The 22,341-nt window shown below is 40.5% G+C and overlaps 1 protein-coding gene across 2 annotated transcripts in view; it reads left to right on the top strand.

Annotated features, from left to right (window-relative positions):
* The first annotated feature begins 6,628 nt into the window (after window positions 1-6,628).
* Slc16a9 (solute carrier family 16 member 9) overlaps window positions 6,629-22,341 on the top strand; it is a 53,633-nt gene continuing 37,920 nt past the window's right edge. The window contains exon 1 of one of the 2 annotated variants that reach the window (XM_013156984.3): window positions 6,629-6,648. The gene's annotated coding sequence lies outside the window, so the exon portion shown is untranslated. Of the gene's footprint in view, window positions 6,649-7,175; window positions 7,317-22,341 lie in introns of those variants that run through there. The other variant, XM_003473563.4, reaches the window with a different exon arrangement.

Raw genomic sequence — 22,341 nt, 5'->3', positions numbered from 1 at the left:
CTCATTTGCCAACCTCCCTATGCCAGTTCAGAATCTGCTCGTTTTGGACCCTTTGCCTGGAAGGCTGATCCTTTGTAGACAGCAATCCCTGGACTCCCTTAATTCCTGATTTTTGCTTAGGTTTCACCAATAGTGACTATCAAAAGATGTGTGTGTGTGTGTGTGTGTGTGTGTGTGTGTGTGAGAGAGAGAGAGAGAGACAGAGAGACAGAGAGACAGAGACAGAGATAAAGGTTCTCTCCACCTCTATGTTGACACCTCATCTGAAACCATAACATAATACGTTTTCTCAACCCCAGTTCCTTTTAAGTGGCCCCTCTTTTCTAGGTACTTTTCAGTGCTTTGTCAGGTGCTGGGAACACTAAATCTTCCCTTTGTCACTAAAGCCTTAAGGGCAGTAACAGCCTCACCATTCCTAGCTTTTTTTCATAAATAAATGTTTCCCCCTGCTTCCTTTGCTTGACTATTTGGGGTAAATTCTGTTTCCTGTCTAGACTCCAAAACTGCCTAAGAATTGCTTAAAAATCTGAGCTTTTTTATTATTATATTAAATTATTAGTAAGTAACAATAAATATGCTAATAAAATATTAAACAAAATGAACATTATTAATATTAAACATTGTTATTATAAAACAAATGTGGATATGGAGTAGAAGCCAGGATTCACAGGCATCTTTAAATTGAGGCATAAGACCTCAAATATATCCATGTCTACAGAGGGCTGTTTTGCCTACCATGTGGAACCATTTCCCAGTACCATGATGGAAAAGTTTGAGAAGATAGCACTTCTCAATAATACGGTAGTTTATTGAGATGGAGATAAGCCAACTGTCCTCTTGGACTCCAGTCTAGAGTGGGAATAGGTGGGGAATAATTTGTTTATCCTTTCAGATGGGTTCTAGCTGTGTCAGTTTCAGCCTGTCTTCAAACCATTACAGAACAGTTTGACTTACATTTTTCCCCTTAAGAGTACATATATTTTTGGGGGCTGGGGGTTTAGCTCAGTGGCATAAGCACCTGCCTTGCAAGCAGGCAGTCGTGAGTTCAATCCCTGGTACCGATAAAAATGAAAAAGACAAAAAAAAAGAGTATATATATTTTTTGTAACTTTTAGTTTCAGGATCTACCTACCCTCTTCTAAATCATGCCCAAGATATTAGAATTTCAGTGTGTGAATAGATCTAAGATGGCCACATTTTCCAAACAAGAAGAGTTTATGTTGCTGAAACCATGCAATAGTTTTTGAACTAGCCACAAATTTGGGGTTGTGTGGCCTCTAGGTAGAGCAGCAGTCATACTCCTTCTCTTATATTATGTAATAAAGAGGAGAGGAAGGCTAAAAGTTAACATTTTGAACTGAAAATTGGAGTTGTCTAAATTCTGTTGTGTCACACAGCTAAGTCAGGTACTAAGGTGGAAGCACATTTTAAAAAATACTGGCTCTGTTTCACAAAAAAAGATTCAATTCACTGGTCATATGTTTATTTTCAAATTACATTCATGTTCTCCACCTGTTATTTTCAAAAGAAGAAATTGGATCCTGTGGTACATTTAAACTCTAACAGCCTGTCTCTGGGAATAAACCCTTCTTCCCTAATCTATTATCTAACATAATTACCCTGTAGTTCATGAAAGCAGATATATAATCCACATGCTTTCATGGATGAATTAAAAATGTGGCAAGTGGTTTTGAATCATTCTAGGCTCATGAAGAAATTGTCTTCTCCACTCCTTCAGTGTGCTGCTGAGAACCTACTGCATGCCAAACATGGGATCCTAGAGTGAATCTGTGCACAAGCCTGGTAGTGGCCATGAGGAACAAGTGTGGCTTCTGGACTCACACTGCCTGTGTTCACCTCCTGCTTTTGCTGCTTTGGTGCCCCCTGACTTGGGCAGTGCACTTAATTTTATGAAGACTTAGTTCCTTTTCCATGGAATAATAAATGTACTCATGCTTATTTTATGGGGTTAAACAATTAGGAGGGATCTTGGCAGAGTCATTTCAGTGTCCTGTTACAGTGAAATAATTACTGACACTTTGGCTGTGCATTTATTCAGTTGCTCATATGGTTGGTCATTCATTCATCCTTTCATTCAATAAATGATCTCTCAGTAAGTTTCCATTCTGTTCCAGCTGCTGTGCTGTCAGGAACAATGATGAACAGGCAACCTCATACCTGCTCTCAGGAGTGCAGAGTTTTGCTGTGTACAAATGATGAAGCTAAGCATGGTGGTGCATGCTTGTAATCCCAGCAGGCAGGAGAATCAGCAGAGGCCAGGCCGAATAGCAGAGCCAAACCCTGTCTCCAAAGACAGGGACAGATAATAAGCAGATTACCTTGATGAGTACATGTGAAGTGTCACGACCTTTACATGTAGATATGTGGGGTGCTTTGGAGGCTGTGTGTGGTTTTGGTCATGGGCTTGAAATATTTAGTGCAAATCAGAAGGGTGTGAAGTGTAAAGTGTATATTTATGTACATATACCCACATACATAATCACATTAAACACAAGAGGAGAGGCATAATGTTCTGTTTCTATTTTCAATGCTCTTGAGAGCATTGAATGATGGATGGTTCAGGGTACCATTTCCAAAGTGGGACTGCTTGGATTCAAAGCCTGCCCTCACCTCTTACTAACAATGACTGGGCAAATGATTCTTCTAGTTCATTTCCATCACTGGCAAAACAGAGATATAATGAAAGCATTTCCTCCTCAGATTGATTGGGAAATCTCAGCTGGGCTTGTGTGTGTGACCTATGGATCCTCCGTGTCAGCTCTCACCAGCCTCGAATCACTTTGTTTTGCAGCACAGGAAGAGCACAGGCTCCCTCCTTCACTTGCCTGTCTATGAGTCAGCAAGAGATGTAACCGTTCTGATCACGGTTTCCTCATCCGTGAGAGGAGATAACAGCACCTTACCACATGAGATTATTCACAAGGTTAATGAGATAGCAGACTTCTTGACAATCCATGGACTTTCCAAGAACGGCCTTCACTTCTCTTCCCTTTTCCCCTTTCCTTAAAATTACAAATGATTTGAGCTAGTGTGGTGAAAAAGAAAGAGAAGAAAAGATTAAAGGATATTCTGGACAATTGACAGTAAAAATATGATGTAGTACATCTTCAAGGTTATTTAAACATCTGAAAACTTGTTCTTTTAAACAAAAGCTCTACAAACTTTTGTAGAGAATGATTGATCCTCTTTTATTATTTTTTGATCTTTTATCTGTTAGTGTGAGACATTGAAAAGGAACTAAGTGACTTATAGATCTCTGAAGGAACTGCTATAAAACCCTAAAATCTACTTTCTTTAGTTATTTTTATTACAAGTCGAAGTATGTTTTGAGGCTATATGCTGTCCTTCATAAAAGGGGAAGAACAATCAATGGAAAGAAAAAGAAATCTAGCTTGGTATAGTGACACACACCAGTAAATCCCAGTTACTCCAAAGGCTGAGGCAGGAGGATCCAAAATTCAAGGCCAGTCTGGATAATTTAAATGAGTCCCTGTCTAAACAACAAGCAAACAAACAAACAAACAAAAGAACAAAGAATTTGGAGGCAGCTCAATGGTAGAGTGTTTGCATAACACTTGTGAAGCCCTGAGTTCAATGCCCAGCACTATCTAGAGGAGAAAAGAATCGGGGGTGAGGGAGAAACCTGCAGTGTTATCAGGAAGGAAGGAAGCTGGCCTTGGTTCCTCCTTTGTAATGACAGCACTGTGTGAAGCTGAGGCAGGAGGATCACACGTTGGAGCCCACCTCAGGCAATTCAGTGACTTAATGAAACTGTCTCAAAATCTAAAAATTAAAAAACTAAAAGGGCACAGGAATGCGGGACCTACTGGACCGGTGTGACTCAGGCGCTGGTTGGATATATCACCCTTCTCTTCTCTTTCCTCTTCTCTCTTTCTGCTTCCTTACTCAGACTCAAAAGAACAGTTTTAGGTTAATTTCCCCAACTCTTTTTCTAAAGCACTGAGGAAACTAACAGTCCCAGGAGGGGAAATTCAGAGCATTTCACAATCACAAAGTTCTTAATAATAATAATAATAATAGTGATGATAATGACAATAGCACAAAGCAAAAAAGGAGTCCCATTCAGGGCATCACTTCCACACTATCATTTTTTTTTCACCTGAGATTCCTTATTTTGCCCAGCCAGTTTCATTTAAATTCAGCTTTTTCTCTCTGTCCATTGGCTGAAATTACAGGGAGGTGTGGGCCTGGAGACAGACCTGAGGGGCACACAGAGCAGGAAAACCAGTGGGATTTTTCTCACATAAGCTTCCTCTGCCAGAACTCTTGCATCTCCAAGTCATTGGATGTAAATACTTGGGGGGATGGGGCAGGGAGGGGAATTATGTTTTCTGTCTACCAAAATATCTGTCCTCCCAGGTTTAGCGTGGTGTGGTCAGGGTGTCCCTTCTCCAGTTTCTCTGGTCTGAGTCCACATGTGGGGGCAGGGTAAGGGTTGGACCAAATTGCTGGGTATTCTCGCATGTGTCAGGACCCTGCTGCACTGTGACTTTAACAGTGAGCTTCCTAGAGGAAGGGACAATTTTTACATTAGAGCCACCAGAGTCCCTGAGCCCAGTGGCCATCCCCCTGAGACAGCTTTGGTACCCTCTCTCTAAGTCCTCTAAGGGCTGTCTCACCACTTCACTAATTAAACAAGTCTGACCCTGCAGTTATTTGAGTTTTCACACCCTGAGACACTGGGGTCCTTACACTAAAAAGCTGGGACCGTGCGTGTGTGCAGACAGGCTCATTTTCAGCTCTGAGTTGACAGGTGTGGACTGGCCCTGCTGCCAGTTTACTTCCTCTATGACACATATGTTCAGCTCCTTCCCTGCAGGACACATGTAAACTTTTAAACATCATTCTGTGATTTTTAACGCCTTTCTTCTTCTTCTTTTGGTCTGGAGATTAAACCCAGGGCCTTCCTGCTGAGCTACATCCCCAACCTTTTTCAAATTTATTGAGAGAGACAGTTTTGCTAACTTGCCCAGGCAGGACTTCCCATCTTCCCAGAATGTGGGATTACAGCTGTGTGCCACCCCGTCTGACTGATTTGTCACCCATTCAAGGTGCTTGAGCCTGGATTGTATAGATGCTGAGTGCACAGGGTGCCCACATGTGTCATATGTTACATGTGATTGTGTGACTTTTGGAAAATGCAGCAATAACACTATTTGTACTTATGACAGGTATGCAAGCCTGAAATATACACATTTATTAAGCAGACACAGACATTTTCCTGTTTGGCTATTAAACTTGGGCTTCTGTTAATTTGTAAATAATTTACTAAGTTAAAATATTAAAATAATAGTTTACTTTATATGTGGCCCCAAACTCCTTGTTACTCAGTATGGCCCAGGCAAGCCAAAAGTTTGTACACCCACATCCCCAAAGAAATCTGAGGAAATTTAGTGTGTGTAAAAACGGGTATGTGGCAAAATTTCACAAATTAGTAGGTGATGTAGAAATATTTTTCAAGCAGGATTTGCTTATTCTCAAGATATAATTTCATGTCTGTTAGTCTGATTCACAACCAAAATAACATGTGCTCTGAAGGGCCTATTTGAATCAAACAAAAAGTCTTCTAAAACGTCTTTTATGTAAGCAGATAGAGAAAGCACACAAATGTCAGTGAGTAGCTCCGAACATCATCACAAAGTGGACAGGTCAGTAATCACAGCCCAGGTGGAAAGCAGCTCACAAGAAGCAGCCTGTCAGGTGCCTTTTCTCTTCAGAAAGGTGTCCACATCACAGTGTCCACATCATAGTCTGTGCATATTTTTTTCTTCCAGAAACTATTTTTAGAGCTACTTTCCATTCATTCTCACTGTTATCTAGTATTTTTTTCTACTCTTTCTTCTTTTCAGAGAGAATCAGTGCTTTTGATTCAGCACTGCTGTGGTCATTCTCTTCCCATAACGTGAAAATTAGCTAGATAGAAAGGAGTAGCGCAGGGCAGAGGGGATGAACTCCACCCTGTGAGTTCAGGACTATCAGAACGCACGCCAGTGTGGCCAGGGCCCCAGGTTATTTTCAATTGTCATCTACATCGACTTTACCCCGTGATGCAAACGTGACTCTGCGAATCTCTTGGTGTTTCGCAGAGGGAAACAGGTTCCGGAAGTTCAGGCAGTTTAATCTGGATTTCGGAAAGGAATCCCTTGCAAGATGTAGTCCTTGTCTTAGTCAGAACGACAGCTTTAAACGTGTAAAGGGATTTCCCGTCAAGGGAGCAGATGGTCCTTGTCCCCTTTGAGAAATCAGAAAGTACGAGCTGCTTCCTAGAAAAACGCGCGTGTACACAGCACCGCCGAAAAGCGCGTCTTCCCACGGGGTGTGGGTGGCACACCCGGGGGACGGCCGGTTCCTAGGGACTGTCTCCAGCCTGCTACGGGCTGACTCCGGGAGTGCCCCGCGCGGCACAGTTGGCTCGGCTGGGGGCAGACTGACGCCCTCGGACGCCGCCACCTCTCCCGAGCACGCTCTGCGCGCCCGCCGCGGGACGCCCTCCTTCCCCGCGGAGCTGTCACAAAGCGCAGCGCTTGGCATCCCCGCTCCCCGCGGCCAGAAGCCCTGACTTTACAAAGTTCTGGTGCCCATTTCTCCGGGACCACTGCCAGCCGGGTAGACAGCTCGGGCCAGGAGGGCGCCCGGGGGCCCTGGGAGCCGGGGAGACGCGGGGAGCTTGCATTCGTTTCAGGACCGGGCCCCCCACTAAGGCGCGCGGTCCTCGGCGCGCTGGGCTACTGCGCGCGGTGGGCACCGGGGACACTCGTGCGCGCCGGCCGGGAGCGCGCCAGGCCGGGGTGCCCACCTGGCTCGGGCCGAGCAGTGCCCTCCCTCCCGCCGGGCCCGCAGCCGCGAGAGCAGGCGCAGCGCCCCTACCGCCCGCTTTTCCGCCTCCATCTCCTCCTCCGCCTCCTCCTCCTTCCCCCAGCCACCCGCTCAGTCACAACCGGTTCAGACTGGCCAGGGTGCCCCGCAAAGAAGAGAGACGGGAGGGAAAAACAAACTTCCCGGAGAGGAGGAAGAGGGCGAGAAGGTGGAGCCCGAGGAGGGGCAGGCTCCGCCGCTCCATGTGGTCACGGCCGCCGCGGGGCTCGGCGGGGCGAAGGGCGGCGGCCCCCGGGGCAGCGCCTAGCGGACCGATTGCCCAATACCGCGGCCCGGCCAGGCCGGGATAAATAGCGCGCGCGGCACTGAGGCCAGAGCGGCGCCGCGGTCGCCGGTCCATCCGCCCGGCCCGCCCGGGCACCGCGCCCCGTGCTGCGCCCGGAGCCCCCGGCACGCAGGTAACTGCAGCTCGCGGAGGGTCCCCAGGCCGGCGGCGCCCCGCTGCCCAGCCTCCCCGAGGCAGAAGTCCCTCCTCTGAGTCTGAGCAGAGGGAACAGGCGACCGCGACCCTGACGCGCGCGGCCGAGCAGCTAGTAACCAGTTTCTTGTTTGGGGTGCAGCCTAAGGGCTCGCGCCCACCCCTCCACGCTTTCCATCCTAATGGAGTTTTTCTTCGCGGGGGGCAAAATTTCCCGGGAATCTGAGGGCTGCATTTTTCAGGGAGTAGAAAAAAAAAATAGAAGAGGAATACTAGTGGTGGTGGTGGGAGTGGGGGTGGTGGGGAAGGTGTCCCCAGATGTGGCTGAGGGTGGAGAACTATCCTGGGGTTACTGACACAGCTTCTGGGATTGCAGATGGGAGAACAGAGGAGGATGTGATCCAGGTGGGTTTCTATGCCCCTGAGGGCCGCTGGGCCTCCAGCTGCCAGAGCAGGGACCTGTGCATGCAGGTGCCCAGATGAGAGTTGTTGGGACAGTCCTGGTGAATCTGAGCTGTTTTTTAAAAGAAAGGCGTCTGGAAGGGCCAGACAGGCTCTGCCCCGTGGAATCTGGTTCATTCATTCAGCACCACCAGGTCAACCCGGGTGAGCGCAGGAGTCCAAATTTGCCTTGACCACGGGAGCCATTGTTACCTTAGCCACCTTTACCCAGAGCGGAACTTGGGAGGACTTGATGCTTATTTTCCATTTCTGGCTCACCCTAGGTTCCCTGCCAAGCAGTGCCCAGAGGCTTCCCAGACAGAGACAGCTGGCAACTTTTAAAACATGACTGTCAGAGGAAAGCAGTGTTGTAGTCTTAGGATGCCAAATCTATCTAGCACAAATGATTCCGGAAGTTTAGGCAGCATTTACACCAAATATGTTATTTGTAGCATATGTTACTTAATACAACTTCTTTGGGACCAATTTACAGGGCCAATGTTTGGGTGTATTTTTTAAATATCTTGAATAGTTTATAGTTTAAATTGAGGGTGGATTCCCATGCTCCATCCCCACCCTGCAACTGATAGCATCCTCTTAGAAATTGTCCAGAGCACTATAGGTGGATGACTGAGGAAGCTAGAGAAGATTATGGAGTGGAAAGGCAGATTATTCACTACATGATTATAGCCTCTTTTAAGTAATATGTAAATATAGGTTTAGCACCCATATCATTACCAGAAGCACGTTTCCCCCACAAGGTTTTGGAAGTAGAAATTAGATAGTAAATTTGTTTAACCTGAATTTTTGCAGCAAGTCATGTTGTCAGCACCAGCATATCCTAAGATCATCCTGGTTTGTGTGTATGCAAGTGGGATAACAGGGCTCCTTCCTTCCCACTGGATGAGTATGGGGGTAGGGGTGGGCAAAAGGTGTTGATAAGATAGATCAAGACAGTGGGAAATCTTTGCTGACCTCAGATGTTGACTCTGAAAAGCTAATGACAATGATATTAGTGTAAATGTGTCTGAGTCCTTTATCAGGACAGATTGTAGTACTTCAGGGTGGATCTGGCCATGGAACTAGAGCTGGATGTTGACAATTAGACAGATGTCAGATCTTCAGATTTTGCTCGCACATCCCATTCTTTTAAACTCATCTTTTGTATAGTCTTTTTCTACAGTGAGATATTTCTTGACCTTCCTTCACAGAACACAGTTGCATACAGAAGGCTTGTAGGAAGATGAACTGAAACAAAGTCTTGCTTGAAAAACTATAACCTTCCAGGAAAAGAATCACCTGTTGACTTCAGTTTTAAGCAAAGATTACAAAAATGGGTATTTTTAGATATCCAATGTTTTCTTTGGGAGGTTCTTCTTAGACACCTTGTCTTTCTCGGTAGATAAGGGATTGGACTGTACACAGTAAAGTCCTAATCCCCCCTATTCAACAGATTGAGGCAAGAGGAATCACAAGTTAGGTCATTTTGAGCAACTTAGTGAAACTTGGTCTCAAAACAAAAATGAAAAGGGGTTGGATAAGTTAGCTCAGTGGCAAAGGAGCCCTATTTTCCGGTACAAATATAAGAGGACTGTGCTCTGGGAGTAGAGGCAGGAGGATTGCAAGCTTGAGTCCAGCCTGGCCAATTTAGCAGCTTAAAAAGATCCTGTATCAAAATAAAAACACAAAAGGGGATTTAGCTCAGGGCAAAGATTTGGGGTTCAGTCCCCAGTACTTGAAAAAACAAAAAACATTGAGTTCAAGGAAAGAAAGCATGGTCCGTTTCCTTCAAAGTGTTTAGTGAGGAAAGATAGGGATGCTTCCAAATCTCTGTAATGCAAGACAGTTTAATTGGAATCATAGAACAGCAACATCAATAGGGTGCTATTGAATGACAAAGAAAAGTGGGGGTTCATTCAGGGTTCAAAACTGAGAAGAGTTTTGTGGTGGGTGCTGCATTTCAGCTGGGATTTGAAAAGGGAAGGGAGTTCACTGGTGACAAGGAGGCCTGCTAGAATAGAGAATAGAGTGGAAGTGTGGATGTCTGGTGTATTCAAAGAAAGCAAAGCAGTTTGGAGTACAGTCTGAGCCTGGAATTTAAGTCTGGGAGGTGAGATGGGGCTAAAATAGGAGTACATGACAAATTGTGGTAAGAAATTAAAATGGGATTGAACATTATTACTATATTAATATCAACAATCTCAGCATCCTTAACTGTACTTTTTATCTGAAGTTCAGGTTTCCTAAAATAAGTGAAAAGACTTCAGTGACATTTGTTTCTTATCAATATTGCTGTAAGATCAAGAATTCCAAATCTTCAATGCAGAATTCCAGTCTTCAATCTTCAGTCTTCTTCAAGTTCAGCATTATTTTTGCTCTAAACCTGTAATCTTGTGATATAACTCTTTTTAGCTTGATTCAAACTTTAGATAAGAAAACACCTCCCTTTTCCTGGTCAAAGAAAGAGTAAAGCCGCTTTCTATTATTTTGCTTTAATTGTAATAAAATAGCAATTGTTAATGTTTAATAAATGTGTTATGTCAAAGGAGCCACATTATCCGATGAGGCATTATTTGATTTTAGATTAAATTTTTGATAAAGTCACTCGATTAAGTGAATGGTTAGACCAGAATTTGGGCCAAACAGGCTACCTTCAGAGCTTGTGTTTCGAATTATTGTGTTAGCACATAATAAAGGCATTGTACATAGTAACTTAAATTAATAGTAGAAGTTGGACCCAGTGGCTGTAGGAGGAATATTCCTCTATGGTTTTTCTTTGTGTCCTCCTGACTCTAATTAATTTCACACTACACATTCAATGGTAGGGCATATTTCAGTGTCTTCATATGCTTTAAAACTATTACATGATCTCACTTGTTAGTAACCCACTCAAAATAAACTGAAGTTCTTTGGGAAAAGACAGAATATGGGATGGCAAAAATATTAGCAAATGTGATAGCCTTACGTATGAAGACCAACCAGAGTCTTAATTTCTAATATTCTTATTATTCCCAATAAGCCCCTAAATGCACCAGGTATTTTTGCATTTTGGCATCTCACCTACATCTCCATGCTTTGATTTTCTTATTCTGAAGGTACACATGGCATACTAAAGTTGACAGATTGGACTTTATGTAATTAGGTATTAACTGTTCAAAACATATACTTAGCGACTCTCCTTACAATCCTCATTTTCTCACCATACTACTATCCTTGACCAACCTCTGAGGATGGATCGAAGTGGAGACAAGCTGTAGCATGAGCCAGGTGGTAGAGTGGGGGTGGTAAGGGTGTAGGATGCAGATGACAGTAGCAACTTGTATTTGTGTCTGTGGCTCTCATTTTGCCTATACTTAATGCTGACCTCTCTAAATCTTTCCATGTATTCTCAGACTCTGAAGAGTTTGCAAATCCTGCTGTTTTCTCATCTGATCTAATGGATTTAGAAATTCATGACTGTTCATGGGATTAATGACTAAGGGATCTTTTTTTAACCTTATTCAATGTGGGATTATTTTAAATTATTATCATAATAATGTATTTGAAAGTACAGGTGAATATTCATGTGTTAAAGGAAGATATGCTGACAATTTATTGCTACTCCTACCTCCACATATTATCATAATTAATATTTTTATGTTTTATTTCTTAAAATTTTTCAGTTTTAATAGTACATGTTTGCAGTATATAATGATTACACTCACGGTAGGGAATTGGAACATGGACATAATACATTTCAGTTCTTTTTTCCAGCCCTGTTTTATTTTGCCAACACCAGAATTATTATCTTATAAGGTCTTGTAAGTCTTCTTCAAGCTAGTTATCATACATACATATTAATAGCCAGACTAACAGGCCAAAAATGATATAAAACATGACAATTATACTAAATCAATGTATACTTTGAGATATGTTATCTATACTGGATTACAATAACTTTTCCCCCTATTATCTGGCTTTTATTTTGTATTGCAGGTATATATTGGATTTCTCATATAAGAGAAGCCTTGTGCTACTGTCTGATTTACTTCACTTAGCATTATGATCTCAAGGTGCATTATTTTCCTGCAAATGACTTGAATTTTCCCTTCCTTATGACAAAGTAGTACATCATTGTGCATAAATACAATATTTTCTTTATCTGCTCATCTGTTGATGGACAAATAAGCTGTTCCCAAAATTTAGCAACTGTAGATTATGCTGCTATAAGCATGGGTATGCATGCATCACTGTGGTATGATATCTCTAACTCTTTTGGGAAGATATGTAGAAGGGAAATAGCTAGATCAAGTGGCATTTCTATTTTTAGTGTTTTGAGGTCTCTCCATACTGATTTCCAAAGTGGTTGTACCAGTTTACAGTTGTCAACATTGAAGACAAGTTCCTTTTTCCCTTATACTCTTACTAACATTTGTTATTGGTTGATTTCTTGATGGTAATCATTTTTTTTCTGGAATAGGTGGAATCTCAGTGTTATTTTAATTGTATTTTTCAAATGGCTAGCAATGTTGCACATTTTTTCATGTATTTATTGACCATTTATGTTTCTTCATCTTTGAAGTAGCTATTCATTTCATATGATCCTTTTTTAATTGGGTCTTTAAATTTGAGGATGCCTAATTTTTTTATTCTTTATGTATTCTAAATGTTAGTTCTGTGTCTGGGGAGTAACTGGCAATTTTGTTTTCCTATTCTGTAGGTTCTATTTCTACTCTATATTGTGGTTTCCTTCTCTGTTAAGAAGATTTTTTTGATTTGATGTGTTCCACTTGTGGATTCCTGATATCACTTCTTGTGCAATTTGGGTTCTGTTCAGAAAGTCTTTACCTACACATATGTCTCCCAGAATTTTACGGGGCTGGAGATACAGTTCAGCAGCACTGTGTCAGTCTGGCAAGTGTGAGGTCATGAGTTAGATTCCCGGTACCATAAAAAGAGGTTTACCTATTTGTCTTCCAGAAGATTAAGTGTTTCTGTTCTGATGTTTAGATTTTTGATCCATTTTGATTTTAGTTTAGGGCACGGTGAGAGATATGGGTCTAGGTTCAGTCTTCAACATGTGGATAGCCAGTTTTCCCAGTACCATTTGTTAAGGAGGCTATCTTTCCATCAGTGAACATATATGGCCTTTTTGTCAAAGATAAGGTGGTTGAATGTGCCTAGAGTTGTTTTTTACATTCTTTGTTCTGTTCCTTTGATCCACAGGTCTTTTGTTCCCCTGCAATATCATGCTTTTGTAGTACATATAACTTGAAATCCAGAACTGTGATGCCCATTACCTTGTCCCTCTTGTATAGAGTTAGTTCTGTTATTCTAGCTGTCTTCTAGATCCTTACAAATTTTAAGATTGCTTTCTCTAGTTCGGTGAGGAATGCTATTGGTATTTTGATTGTAATTGCATAAAATCTGTGTAATAGTTTTGAAAGTATAGTATTTTGACTATATTCTGCTTATCAAGTATCAGAGCTGTATTTGCATTTTCTGATGTCCTTCTGAGACTCCTTTTTCAGAGTATTGTGGTTTTCATTGTAGAGGTATTTCACTTTCTTTTCTTTCTTTTTTTTTTTTTTGTCTTTTTCCTTTTTATCGGTACCGGGGATCGAATTCACGACTGCCTGCTTGCAAGGCAGGCGCTTATGCCGCTGAGCTAAACCTCCAGCCCCTATTTCACTTTCTTGGCCAGGTTAATTCTCAAGTATTTCGTTTTTCTTGATGTTATTGTGAAAGATATGCTTTCCCTAATTTCTCTGTCAGTGAGTTTGTTATTAGTGTACAGGAATGCTATTGATTTTTGAGTGTTGACTTTGTGTCCTGCTATGCTACTAGACTTAGTTATTAATTCTAGGAGTCTTCTGGTGATGTTTCTTAGATAGGGGATCATCTTATCTGCAAATAATGATAATTTTTCTCCTTACTTTCTTACTCATATTCCTTTCATTTCTTTCTCTTGTCTAGTTGCTCTGGCTAATATTTTAAGAACCATATTAAACAGTTGCAGTGATAATGGACATCTTTGTCTTGTTCCTGATTTTGGAGGAAAAGGTTTCAGCTTTTCTCTACTTAGTATAATATTGGTTGTTGATATGCCACAGATTGACTTTATCAGATAGTAATAAAGACATTCTGTGCCTATTTCCATCAGGGTTTTTTTTTTTTATTATTATGAATAGTTGTTGGACTTTGTCAAGGGCTCTTTTTGCATCTACAGAGATATCATCTGGTTTTTGTCTTTGGTTCTCTTAATGTGGTACGTTACATTTATTGATTTGTGTGTGTTGAATCAGCCTTGCATCCCTGTAATGAATCCCACTTGGTCATGGTATATGATCCTTTTGATGATTTGCTGTACTCTGTTTCTAGTGTGTCATTCACAATTTTTGTATCTACATTCATTAAAGAGATTGGCCTCTAGTTCCCTTTTTTGGTTGTATCTTTCTTATTTTGAAATCAGAGGAATGCTTGCTTCTAGGAATGACTTCAGGAGAACTCCTTCCCTTTCAATTTCATTAAAGAGTTTGAGGAGCATTGGCCTTAGCTCTTCTCTAGAGTTCTTGTAGATTTGGCAGTGAATCCATTAGGACCTAGGCTTTTCCTAGTTGATAGTTTTTTTCCTTAATTCTTCCTCAGTTTATTGACTCATAGAGCATTCTTGAGGATTTTTATGTCTTCTTGGTTCATCTTTGGTGGCACTTCCTATGTATTTAGGAATCTCCCTTCTGAAGTTTTTATTTTACTAAAGTACCTATTCTCAAAGTAGTTACTGATGATCTGAATTTCAGGAGACTCTGTTGTGTTTTTTGCCTTTTTCATTTGTAATTGCAAGGATTTGGAGCTTTCCTAATTTTGGTAAGATTGGCTAAGAGTTTGTCTGTTTTATTATTTTAAAGAACCAATTTTTCAATCTATTGATTCTTTGTATTATTATGTTACTCTTAATTGCATTAATTTCTGCCCTGACCTTCATAATTTCATTTCTTGTATTAGCTTTGAATTTGGATTGTTCTTGTTTTTCCAGGACCTTGAGGTACATTGTTAGATTACTTATTTGAGCTTGCTTTGTTTTTCTGATATGGAAATTCACTTCTATAATCTTACATTTTAGGACTGCTTTCATTGTATCATATATGTTACAGTGTGTTGCACTGGCATTGATGTGTGATTACAGGAACTAATCTGTGACACACTGATTATTCAAGAAGGTATTTTTTAATTTCCATGTGTTTTCATAGTTTGGGTAGTGTTTTTTGCCATTGATTTTAAATTTCATTGCACTATGATATATGCATGGGATAATTTCTTTTCTTTTTTCCATTTATTTGAGCATGCTTTATGGGCTAGTATGTGGTCTATTTGGAGGAAGTACCAAGTGTTGCTGGGAAGAATGTATTCCATTGTTGGGTGGAACACTTTGTAGATGTCTATGAAGTCTGTTTATTTGAAGGTTTGGGTCAAGTCTGACTTTTTTTTTGTCTGATTGATCAGTTCACTTGTCACAGTGGTATATTGAGGTCCTCCATTATAGTTGTATTGGCATTTATCTGATTTTTCATTTTTAATGTTTGTTTTATGAAGTTGGGTGTGTCAGTATTTGGTGCATATATGTTTACACTTGTTATCTCTTCCTGTTGAATTTGTTCTCATAACCAGTATATGTGACTCTTGTTATTCTTTTTGACCTGTCTTGAAATTGACTTTGTCTGAATTTAGAATAACTACTGCTTGTTTCTGGGTTCCTGTTGCATGAAATATTGTTTTCCAACCTTTCAATTTTTAATCTCTAAGTTACTTTTGAATTAAACATGTTTCTTGTTCATTGCATATTGTTGGACTTTGTCTCTTGATTCATTCTGCTAACCTTTGTCGCTTGATAGGGGAACTGAGACAATTCATACTGAGAGTTATTACTGAGAGGTACTGACTTATTCCTATCATTGCATTACTTTCCTGTTGTTAATTTCCTTATTTTTTTCCTTTTGCATAGCTGCTCATCTCATCCAGTGCCTTCATTGTTTTTGACTTATTGGCATTGTTGGATTCATTATCTTTTTGTGTGATATCTTTGAGAATTTTTTTGCGATGCTGATTTGGTGATCATGAATTTCTTGAGGTGCTCCTTGTCATGGAAATATTTTATTTCTCCATCGGTTTTAAAAGAAAAATTTGCAGGATACAGAGCCACATTTGGAAGATGTTACTTTTTTTAGGGCTTTAAACACTTCACTCCAGGCCCTTCTGGCTTTTGTGATTTGCAAGGGAAGTCTGCTATAATTCTGGTGGGTTTACATTTATATATGATTTGTTGCCTTTTTCTAACAGTTTTTTTTAAATAAAAAATCTATATTTAAAATGAATAACATATTTCTAACAGCTTTTAGGATTTTGTTACCATGATGGACTTCTGCTCCTTTGAGTATAATGTGGCACAGAGAGGTTCTCTTTTGGTCATGGCTGTTTGAGGTTCTGTGTCCCTCATGCATGTGTATATTGATTTTTCCCTCTACATCTGTGAAGTCTTCCACTATTATTTCTGTGAAAAAAATTTTTTTAATGCCATTTGTATTGTTTTCTGATTTTCACCTATTCTGGTTATTTTTAGATTAGTCTTCTTTGTATCATCTAGCAACTGTTTGATCCATTTTTCATGTTCTCTTGTTGTGTCTGAGTAGCTGGTCTTTGAAAGCATCATTTTCTTTTAATTCTGAAATTCTGTCCTTATACTGGTCACTTCTACTGCCCTTACTTTTTAATATGATTTTAATCTCTTGGATTTCTGATTGAAACCTTTTCACATACTCTAATTCTTTGTTAAACTAGTCATTCAGATTTTGTATCATTTTGTTTAGCATATCTAGCTTTTTATTAATGTCTTCTGACAGCTTCTGCTGTATCCTTTTGGTTATTACTTCAGTTATCTGTTTGTTATTTCTTCTGTGAGCTCACTGAGTACCTCTTTGCTGTTTTCTAACTTCAAAAAATTTGGTATGTTACTTATGCTGTTGTAATACTTGATGTCCTCTATGTTGCCTGCAGGGACTTAGAACTGAGAACAGATTAAAGGGAAGGAAGAAAGAAAAGAAGGAAGAAAAGAAGAGAGAAGGAAGCAAAGGAAGGGAAAAAGAGAAAGGAAGTGAAAGCAAATCATATTTAAACTTTAGTATATTTTTTCTTTTTTAAATATTTTCTTGGCCATTCGTGACCTAAAGAATCTGAGTGACCTAAAAGCAGCTGGCCTATTGTCATTGTGATAAGATTTCTTTCTTGTTTATTGACTTTTCTCTCTCTCTCTTTCTTTCTTTCTTTCTTTCTTTCTTTCTTTCTTTCTTCTTCTTCTTTTTTTCTTTGTACTGGGGATTGAACTCATGATCTTGCACTGGCAGGCAGGTGCTTATGCCACTGAACTAAATCCCTGGCCAATGTTGACTTTTCTTTCTGTCAAACTATACTAAATATTGGGTCTTGTGTTATATGCCTCTAATCACAGCACCTACCAGGCAGGAGGATTACTGCGAGTTTAAGACCAGCCTGGACTACATAGTGAGTTCAATACCAGTTTGGACTACTTAGCATGACCTTGTCTCAAAACACCAAAAAAGAAAAAAAAAAAAAACACCTATATTAAAGGGTGTTGAAGATGCCATTTCTTTATTTGGGCAGAGATGTTTCCAGTGCAGGTGAGAACTTAGGACCAGGGTTCTAATAGAAGCTGTGCTGTGTGTTAAGTGTCAGGATGTTGACATTGTGGCCAGGCATGTTTAAGGTTCGGTGCTTTTAGATTTTAAGGGAAGCTACACCAGGATAAAAAAGAAATCACTTTGTAATTGATTAGGATTAAATGGATAAAAATTAATGATGATTCTTATTACAGTTACAGGCCCCATGCTACATACTTGCCATATACTAATTCACTTAATCGCTACAGCAATCTGATGCCATAAATATAATCATTCCCTCTTACTGAGATGCACTTATTTAAGTCAGCTGCTGAAAGTGAGATGTGCACTCAGGTTGTCGAGGCCCAGCCTTTGGCTGCGTTCCTTGCACTACATGTTCTAGAATTGCGTCTCTACACAGTCATAGATAGAAACATCTGTGTGTGTACTTGTGTGAAACTGTAGCCATTGAAGTAAAAGTAGAAATTCTATCAGCTATTCTTTTTTTTTTTTTTTTTTTTTTTTTTTTGTGGTACCAGGGCTCAAACTCAGGACCTTGTGCTTGCCAGGCAGGCGCTTAACCCACTGAGCTAAATCCCCAGCCCCTATCAGCTATTCTTGTGGACCTCTATTACCAAAAGATCACAGCCCTTCTCTTACCACCTTTCTCAGGCTGAGAGGGTATTTTACTAATGTGAACAAATTAGTAGGTTACGCTATCATTATATTGATAGGCTTAATATAATTGTTCTCCTCAACACCACTGACACATTAGGATTTTCTTGGGGCTTCCCTTCCAGTCATGACTGTGCTGTAGCAGACTGAAGAGGCCTCGGGGAGTGTGGTGTGGATGGAGAGAGTTGGAATGAACGCTTTTTAGCAATGGCTGCCCAGAGTCTTGGGTCTTTTCTTTGGCTGCTGTCCAGCAGAAGAATGGTACTATGGGTAGGTGAGCTTCTGCTTGGCCATTTGGGACCATGGGAAAGACAGGAAAAGCCTTTCCTCTCTTTGGCTGGGCTTGGAGTGTGCTGGCTGATTCTGGAGCTCCAAGGGTGAAATGAGCCTCTTTCTCTAGCCAGTAGATTTTGGGGATTTGCCACATCAAAGTGCAGGGTTAATAATGTTGCAACCACCAGTAGAGAGAAACAGAGCAAATGTCACAAATGAGGCGGGAGCACGCTACAGTTCATTCCTTTGTTCTCTCTCTGCACTCAAGTGCGCTTAGAAGAAGGTCATGGGATGCAAGGTCCAATTATTATTGTCTCTGTTTTGTCAAGTTTTGAGTCTTTGGAGAGAGGTGCTTGCTTTCCTATAATCACAAAATTCACTCAGGCATGATAGAATGTTAGAGGTCACCTTAAAGAGTATTTGATATACTCACACCACTTTCTCATATTTTTATTTAAAAAATCCGTTGTGAATCTGAAGATAAATGGACAAATTCATCCTTTAAATTTTGTATCACATAGTCCCTTCCCTTGTTTTCCTGAACATTTTATAGAAAAATCAAGAAACTGTCTTTCAGTGATGATTGTTCCTTCAAGAATTTTGTTAGGATTTCTATTTGATACGGGGTTGGATGTGCTAAGCAAGCCATGTCCTCAGCAATCCAGACAACAGGGCAGAGCAGAAATAAGAACCCAGTCTGGCTGCTGCTTCAGTGGGTGGACTCAGGGTATTCGATGGCTTGAATTTGTCCCTTTCTGCCAATTCATTTGTTGAAATCGCAATCCATAAAGTAACCTCCGTGGGAGGTGATTAGGTCCTAAGTGTAGAGCGTGCATGAACAGGATGAGGGTCCTTATGAGAGAGACCTCTTTCCCCTTCCCTGTGTCAGGACGTAGCTATGACCCTCATCTATGAACCAGAAAGTGGGTCCTTACCAGACAATGAATCTACCCTGATTTTGGATTTCTGGTCCTTCAGCACTGTGAGAAATAAATCTCTGGGATTTATGAGACACCCAGTTTGTGATGTTTCATTATAGTAGCCAGAATGACTAAGACAGGGTTGACACATTTATACTAGCTCCCGGCCCCTGCTTCATTACCTATTGCCTCTTACCCTGTCCTCTCCTTTGAACTCTCCTTCCATTGAGCCAGAAGAGGGAATAGTTGGTCAAAAGATGTTCTCCCTTCCCAGAGCCTTGCTTCTTACCTCTGCCTGCACAATAGAATCACCTGGGAAAGCTTCTAGAAGAAGTAGAAGTATCAGGGGCCAGCCTGGGGGAGTCTGGTGTGGTGAGATCTGGCATCAGGCATGTGAGCAGCTTCCCAGATGAGTCCCTCTGGGGCAAGGTTGAGAATCGCTGTGGTTTAACGATGTTTCTGAGTCCGACTATGGCTGCCCTGAGTTAACAACACAGGGTGCGGTTTTAAAAAATGCAGATTTCATCTGGGCATGGTGCTGCTCATCTGTAAACCTAGAATTCGGAGGCTTGATGCAGGAGAATCACAAGTTCAAGCCCAGCCTGGGCGATGTAACAATTTAGTAAGACCCTTTCTCAAAAGAGAAAAAGGACTAGGATGTAACTCACTGCAAAGGCACTGAGTTCAATTCCTAGCACTTAAAAGTAAAGTACTGCAGATTTCTGGAATTCCTAATGTGAAGGAATTTCACAAGTGAAAGTGAAAGTGTTTAGACCTGGAACCTGAAATTAGAAAGAAAACCAAATCCTAACATTTACCTGAAATGCTTAGAACCAGAGGTGTTTCTGATTTGAGTGGGAATATCTACATATATATGAGATATTTTGGTGATATGCCTCAAATCTAAACACAAAGTTTGTTTATGTTTTGTACAAATCTGAAAGTAATTTTATACACTATTTTTAGTTCACCTGTTTTTGATTGCCACTTGTCAGGTGTGGGATTTTCCAGATGTAGCATCAGGTGGTTTGTCACTAAAAAAGTTTCAGATTTTTTGAGCATTTCAGTTTAGGATATTTTGGATTAGGGATATTAAACCTGTGATAAATATGACTTTTGAATTGTGCCAAATTGCAATTTGCCAATACTCAGGTTTTGCTTTTAGTGTCCTAAATATTAAGTAGATAAGGAGGAAAAAAACCGTAAAAGCCCTAGATTTCTAAATGATTCGTAACTAGTACCTCTAGAATTAGGGGTGAATAGCTATAACTACTCAGAAGTTACTAAAATCCATTAGTTATAAAATCAATAGCTAACATTTATAGGCTTTTCGCTGTATGTCAGGTAGTGTGTGTTTTGCATTTTCAATTCATTGTCATCTTGTTTTACAAATGAGCAAATGAGATTCAGAAACATGAAGTATTAGCTCAGAATCCCATGGAACAAATTATAGACCGAATCAGAACCCAGATACACGTCTACAAGTGAGGCCCGCGATCTTGACCATTACTCAGTTCCTGTCCTTCTAGAACCAGCTATTTGACAAATTTCTCCATTTTTCGCTGGCATTTTCATGTGAAATTGAGAGGGATGAAAGAGACTATCAAGTAACGGAAATGCTGCTAATGCAGCTAACTCGCTTCCTCTTGTTTCCTGTTACCTCCTTTTTCCATAGTCCATAAAACTCCCACAGCTCCCTGATGCTCACTTCAGAAACTGCCATGCTCAGAGTGGGGACCCACACCTGCTACTCCGGTGCTCGGAGAGGCTCAGCAGCGCGATAAGTTTGAGCCCAGAAGGCCCTGGGATCAATTCCTTGAACCATGCGTGTGCATAGCATGTGCGTGCACACATGTGCACATGCGCACACAAGGTGACAGCGAGCGCAAAGAAACTGAGTTTTGCTTTGTTTTTATTGCTTGGATTCTTCTGGTCATTCCCGTGCTTCAGGAAAGCTTCACTCCGGTGTCCCTTTGCAGAGAAATAATGACAGCGGAAATAAGCAGCGCCAAGATCTGGCTTTCTTACCCTGGCACACACCTCTTTCTGAGGTAAAACCCTGGGTGTGTGCGTGAGTCAGGGCATGGACGTGGGCAGCCAGGGGGCCACTGCCCTCGAGGGCCTCACATTTCTGGGAAGTCTCATACAGTTGTTGTTGATTTTTTTAAATCATCAAACCAGGCATCTATATGGATCACTGTAACCCTGTGTTTATAGTATTATTTTTTCTTTCTAAAAGTTGGCTTTATTGAAAATATAACTTACATACAATAAAATTTGATAATTATGTAATATAAGGAGTTTTGAAAAATGTACATAGTTGGGGTTCACTTTTATTTTAAAAATAACATCTTTATTAAACTGTAATTCACATACCATATGATTCTCCTAAATTGTAGTTTGATGATTTTTAGTATTTTCAAAATAGCGTAACCATCAACCTAATCAATTTTAGAGTATCAACTCATAATCACGAGTCACACCCCATGTCCTCCCCCAAAGCTCGTAAGCCCACGCAGCCACTGATCTACTGTCTTTATGGATTTGCCTTTCTAGACAAGTAGTCATTTGCACTTGACTTCTTTCACTTGGCTTAAGGTTTTCAATGTTTGCCCCTATCACTACATGCATTGGTAGTTTCTTTTTTATTACTACATAATATTTCATTATGTGGATATATAACATTTCATTTATCTGTTCCTCAGTTGGTAGACTTTGGGTCTACTGTCTGTAAATATTCATCGTATATAAAATATTTGGTATATTATATCTACATTCTATCTTAGTATATGAATTTTTCCCCCTATAAATATCAATCAATTTTGGCTGATAAGCATTAATTTTAAAGGTAACTTGATTTTTTACATCCCTAGTTTGGGCTTTCTTTTCATCAGTATTTAATACACCAGGAGACAGCCACAGAAGTGGCTGAATACAGAGGTTACCATGGTTGTGTTCATAATTATACTTATTATTTATATACTCAGATATTATTGTATATTGTAATATTTTTGTAATAGTTTATATACCTATTTCATATTGAAGT

This window comes from Cavia porcellus, unplaced genomic scaffold (genome assembly GCF_034190915.1).
Source record: "Cavia porcellus strain 051 isolate PalLab524CR breed Dunkin Hartley unplaced genomic scaffold, mCavPor4.1 scaffold_28, whole genome shotgun sequence".
Classification (NCBI taxonomy): Eukaryota; Metazoa; Chordata; class Mammalia; order Rodentia; family Caviidae; genus Cavia; species Cavia porcellus.
The sequence above is the reverse complement of the archived record's forward strand: the minus strand, read 5'-3'. Positions and strand labels throughout refer to the sequence as shown.